At 35.0% G+C, this 6,232-nt stretch overlaps 1 pseudogene; it reads left to right on the plus strand.

Moving 5' to 3' along the window:
• Nucleotides 1-1,144: 1,144 nt before the first annotated feature.
• Nucleotides 1,145-5,192, plus strand: LOC118820531 (annotated as a pseudogene).
• The last annotated feature ends 1,040 nt before the right edge of the window (nt 5,193-6,232 follow it).

The raw sequence follows: 6,232 nt of genomic DNA on the forward strand, positions 1-6,232 counted from the left end.
TACAGTCTTCAATCTTGCTAAGTTTAATTTTATCGTCCGGTTCGCTTGATATATATATAACTGAGTGTCATCGGCATAGCAGTGGAAATGTATGCCGTGTTTACTGATAATGGTGCCCAGTGGTAGCATATATATTGTGAATATTATAGGTCCTAAAACAGAGCCTTGTGGAACACCATACTTTACTTTTGCAAGGACAGATGACTCACGGTTTACATTAACATACTGATCTGTTGTGGTCTCACTAAATACATTTGCAGAGATGAATAGCATCTGGATATATATGACCAACAGGTCACAGTTCAGAGTACAATAAAAAAAACAGATTGGAAAGGAAGGTTTAAGATTCAGATGCAGTTCCATTCAGATGCAGCTCTGGTTAAATAGCACATATGAAGTATTGCAGTGAGAGTGTGGATAAACATATAACAAATACATACAAACAACATAACAAATTCAGGCTTAATTTATTGATCTTAACATATAGATTTCATGGAATAAAACTTTTATCATCATTTTGTGGAATTATTACGTTTCAAAGCAGCTAACTAACTTCACAAATGCCTCATGGGTGCCTGGATGAAATTGCTGCTCCATTCAAGGTGAAGCAGAAAATTGGAATAAGAAGCTGAGAAGTAAGAAGCAAATCTCGCCATTGTGGTGAGGTTTGCTGTGATACCATTACTGATCAACTAACGTAACGTTTACATTTCAAAATGGCCTGTGATTCAGCTAAAAAGGAGCTATGTGGTCCAAGGTTTGTAATGTTAACCTCTGCTAATAATGTTAGCTAAGCTGCCAGACAATTAGTGTTTATTTTCTGTTTTTCTGAAAGACTTTAGGTTGACTGCCTTTTCATTATACATCTAAGATTCATGTGATCTTATATGGATTTTTGCAGGGCTTATTAATGTACACAAATATGGTAAACAAATATGCCTGTAGCTGATGAGGCAGTAAGCTGACTAGCTAGCTGAGTGAAATCTGCTGTTGGCTGAGAAAAATATGGCAGCAAGTTATCAAAGTTAAATCTGCTGAGGGAAATAACCGTTTGTAAGATGTACAAGTTCAAGTGAGTTAAAACTTTAGACCTATTTAAAGGAACATGCACATAAGCCTCACACCAGCTAGGAAAAAAGTGTGAATGGAAGAGGAGGTAATGTTAGAATGTTCAGATCATTACTTCACTCATTGTTTGGGAGTTTGCGTGGATCATGGCGTCAGCAAGGCTAATTTTATAATAATATAGTTGGTTAATGTTCCTCTAGAGTTGGTTAAGATATACACCATTTTATTTAATTCAATACCAATCATGACAAGCCTGAAAAAAAAAATAAAACAACAACTCTTTAAGCTTCCACAGTGTACTTGAGTATTTGCATCATGTAAACAAAGAACAAACCCTGTCAACATGGCGGAATGATTCTATAATGCAGCACTACATGATGTACCTTTCCAAGCCCTATACCAGAATACATTAAATCAGAGGGGATACATGAAGCCCTCTTTGCCTATACCTACAGTATTTGTTTGTACATTAAATATGTAATATACACTCTGCTTCGTAGGAGGCAGTAGTACACCTTGTGTGGCTGTGATCTGCATTTTAAACTAGAAGAAGAACATGTTTATGCAGCTTCTGATTTGAGGGCTAGTTTGGCTTGTGACTACCCAATTTTGAACTGTAAACCCGATTTGAACTACGCATGCGCCCAAATCAGTCCAAATCAGGCAATCAGGCAGCAGCTGTCCAACAGTAGCAGAAATTACATCCATTTTCATGCATGCATAGTGCAAATTGTTTTTTTGGTTCAAATCAGGTAGTGACATGGCTGTACATACTAGAGTTGAATTGCCTGCTTTGAGTATTGCTATATATATATATATATATATATATATAATATATATATATATATATATATATATACTTCCTCATTTCATTACCCTCAGTCCAATGGTGAGGCAGAAAGGGCGATACAAACAGCAACTACACAGCAGAACCCACAGAACCAACAGACTGTCTAACAAAACTACAATCTGTTTGAGTAACATTGTAAAATACTCCATATAAACACACATAAGCACAGACATCAACTGAATTCTGTAGTAAGGGGAGCAAATATTGAAACCATTTGGGCTGTTAATTGGATAATTATTATGATTTTCCACTACAGCTACTGTTAAAGTCTGTGTAAAGCAGAAATAAATATGTGAAATATTGTGAATAAATTAGACGTTTTCTTATACCGTTATAGTGTTAGGGGTGGAGTCATGCTAAGTATGGCTCCTGTGCATCGCTGAACCATGATTTTAGCCCATTTTAGCTGCTCATGGTGCTGTCATATTTTTATAGCTTATATTCAACTCATGAGAAAACTGGAGCCCTTGATTAGCACATGGGTAGGACATTGGTCACTCATACACTGGGACCTAGAGGAGCAGGGCTTGAGCCCGACCTCAGGTCAGTAAACTACATGTGAGTGGATGAGAGTAGACTCAATACTGACTCTTATACTCAACCTCCACAGACAGAGGAAAAGGTGAAATGACATAGGGACATATGGAAGGAAATGATATATAGTCATATCACAACAGAATTCAACTGGAAATATGGAAACACTCAATGAAGGAACCAACTGAAGAGAAATAAAATAAAAAAAGGTAAAATGTACTGTTTGTGGTAATGTTCACAGGAGACTCTGCTAAAGACAAACACCTAGTGCTATGAGTGACCAGTGCCTGATTGCTAACAGTGGCCTTTTAGACTTTTGAATTGAGAAAAAAAAAGTAATTTGATTTAGATTTATTTTGATTTTCATAAACAGTGTGCTACCTGGTTCTTTTACTGGGTTCTGCGGTTTTTACCATACTACATACACTGAAAACATGACTTAATTCTTGTTGAATATAAAGCATTTTACTAAATTTCACTGTATGAAAGCTATGTGAATAAAGATTATTATTATTATTAGTAGTAGTAGTAGTAGTAGTATACTTAATTATGTCTTCATTAAAAATGTTATGAATCAGTTTATTTTTGGAATAATATAATCTTTTATAAAAAAGATATTCCACTGTTGAGTGTTTGACTTCAGGTCCTGAGCTCAGACATAGCAACAGTAACTAAGAGAGATCAGACTTCTCAGAATGTTTGCAAATGGTCAATTATTATCTTTAAAAATGTGAGTTTTTTTTCAACATGATAAAACACTGCAGTTTCAGTATAAAAGATTACAGAAGGAAGTGGGGAAGAATTCAAAGCTATCTAAGAGATATGGAAGATCTTGTCTGGTGCTAAAAATGTGGATGATGAACCAATAACATCACTAGTTCAAAACTAGAATCATAAATATGATCACCTCTGTATTGAGAATTAAACTAATAAAATAAAAAAAAATTACTGAAAGATTTTACATTGTTTTTAGTTATATTAATGTAAATAAGCAGCAATACAACCTGGTGAAGACTGAAATGTGTGTTGTTGTTTTTTTAATTCCTTTCCAGTAAGTGGTAAATAGTAATAAAGTATTTAGGGCACAGTATAAAATGCCTGCCTGGCGCCTCTCACCCTGACATATGTTGAAATTGGCAAGTATCCAACACTGATGCAGCCACATGTGTGGCTGAAACAAAAACATAGCTGTTGTCCCGTTATTCACTGTCTGATTTGTCTGTTATCAAGCGTAACTGCATAGAAACTCTGCTGAGATCTTCTGCCATCACTGAAGAATTTGCAGTCTTTCAAAAACGGCTTTTTTTTCAAAAACTAGGTTTAGCCTTTCTTAATAGCATACTGGAGGAAGACATCTAGAAATAAATTTAGAAACAAATAAATACACAAATAAATAAATGCAGAATTTAAATGTTTGTATAACCACCCCATCTTCACTAAAAATGTTAGTGTTATTGATTAATAGACTTCCTTCTTGAATGCAGAATTAATTTATAACAATTCCAGCAAGCTCAAACAAATCTATCTGAAATTGCATTAAATGTCTAACTAGTATTGTTCAGTGTTCTGATACTGCTCTCTTATTTTTTTATGTCAGATTAGTAGACTCATTCAATGATTTCCAGGAAAACAACCCAAAGTTGTTTTGTTATGAATTATGACATAATATTATGACAGGTTCTGTGGGCCCCACTGATCATTATGCTTCTTCTAGGCTTTATATTAGCCTCCGAAGACAACTCAGACTTTATTTAGACAAAGCCTTCTACAGAGCGCAGACCAACAGAACAGAGTCTTCAGTCTGCCTCATAGCCTGCCAGGCATATACAGTAGGCTACAGTCTGTCTATATCATTCATTTAAATGGCTTTCAAATGCATGATTATTGCCATTCTATGACATTTTCCTATATTCTTATAGTTTATATAACTTTGTGGTATTTATCTCTCTAATACTCTTATTTCATTTGAAGGTGGAATGGACAACATTTCTGCAGTCATTCTCACATTCACAGCACTGAACGAGACCGACGAGACCAGCAAGCAAACTCATTAAATTTGCTTTTTCTTTTCCCAGTTTTTTCTAACAGTTTTTCTCAATTCTATGCTGATCCTGATTATAGTTATAGAGGAAGCTCTGCATGAACCAATGTACATTTTATTTGGTAATTTGTGTGTTAATGATTTGTGTGGCACTGCAGGCTTTTATCCAAAGCTGATTTAATCATGCAAACTACTTCAGTCTCACTTCAAACATGCATTGTACAAAGTTATGTCATTTTCATGTATGGAATCAGAGAAATGACAAATTTGAGCGTTATGGCGCTGGATAGGTATTTTGCGATATGCAGACCTCTATATTACCACAGCCTAATGTGTCGAGCGACAGTGCTGAAACTGCTGACATTTATATGGATGTTTCCGTGCTGTATCACATTGGTGATCATTTTAATGGCAGCCAGGAATCCCATATGTGGACGACACATGGACAAACTGTACTGTGGAAACTTTTTTCTGGAGAGACTAGCATGCCCAGCACATATTTCTGAAGCAATAATCAAAGGGATATTTTTAATTTGCTGGATATTTTAATGGCATTTGTGTTTTTTTCCTATATAAAACTGATCATTGTCTGTAAGCAGTCTAAAGTAAACCAGAATAAGTTCATGAGCACATGTTTAACACTTAATAGCCTTTTCAAATTTCATGGCATTATCACTGTTGGATGCTTCACACACATAGTTTAAAATAGATCTACCTCCAACATTACAGCACGTTAATTCAGCTTTGATTCTGGTTATTCCTCCTTTTGTCAATCCCATAATATATGGCATAAAATTAGGCCCAATCGGGACACACGCGTTATATTTTGCCAAGAAATTGCGATTTAATGTTGCTTAAAACTCTAGCAGTTGGTCTAAACACAATGGTTTTTGTAACTTTCTCTCGCTCATCATCTAAGCCGCTAATCCTCCTGGTTCGTGGGGGTGCTGGAGTTTATGACAGCGCTGGGCAGAAGGCAGGAAACACCCTGGACAGACCTTTTTTTATTACTGTCATCTTAATCAGGAAATTATTTTTTCAGTTTGTCAGCATAGGCCTTTTTCTATGGACATTGTTTACTTCAGTTTAGATCTATCAATGAACATATAGTGCAATCAGAATATTTTTAATAAATTATTATATAGCTTACTGCATTATGACAGACTATATTAGACAGATAATGGGATAGGCAGTATCAATATAATATAAATATAAATATAATATTAGACAGGACAAAGTCAAATGTGTCATAGTATATTTATCTATTATATAGACTTGATAGGTAACCTGTATAATAGAAACCTGTAATCCAAGTAACCTGTGTTGTGATTATTACATTACATATTTAATAACAATAATTATACAGTACCTATACACAAATGACTGCTGTATAGCTAATAAAATGAGTAACCATTCATTTCAAATAAAGCACTGTGGTCTGAGAGTATTAATATTCTCAGACATGAGCCGGTTTAGGCATGAGCTTTTCACATATATGCTTCATTCATATAATCCAGTTGTGGCTGGAGCACAGTAGGCCTTTGTAAATTCAGAGCACTCAAAACAGAACATGTGAATGGAAGTTCTCAGCACACTGCCACTTCCACAGCTTTTTCTGTAGCCTACGGATGGATGGCATTTTTATCCAAAATGTTTCACTTATTAAAGATAGTCCTTCACTAAGTGAGTGTACAATACTTTTATTAAACAGATTAATAATTTTTTGAAAAAATTGCCCA

The sequence above is a fragment of the Colossoma macropomum genome, unplaced genomic scaffold (assembly GCF_904425465.1).
Source record: "Colossoma macropomum unplaced genomic scaffold, Colossoma_macropomum, whole genome shotgun sequence".
In the NCBI taxonomy this organism is placed as follows: domain Eukaryota; kingdom Metazoa; phylum Chordata; class Actinopteri; order Characiformes; family Serrasalmidae; genus Colossoma; species Colossoma macropomum.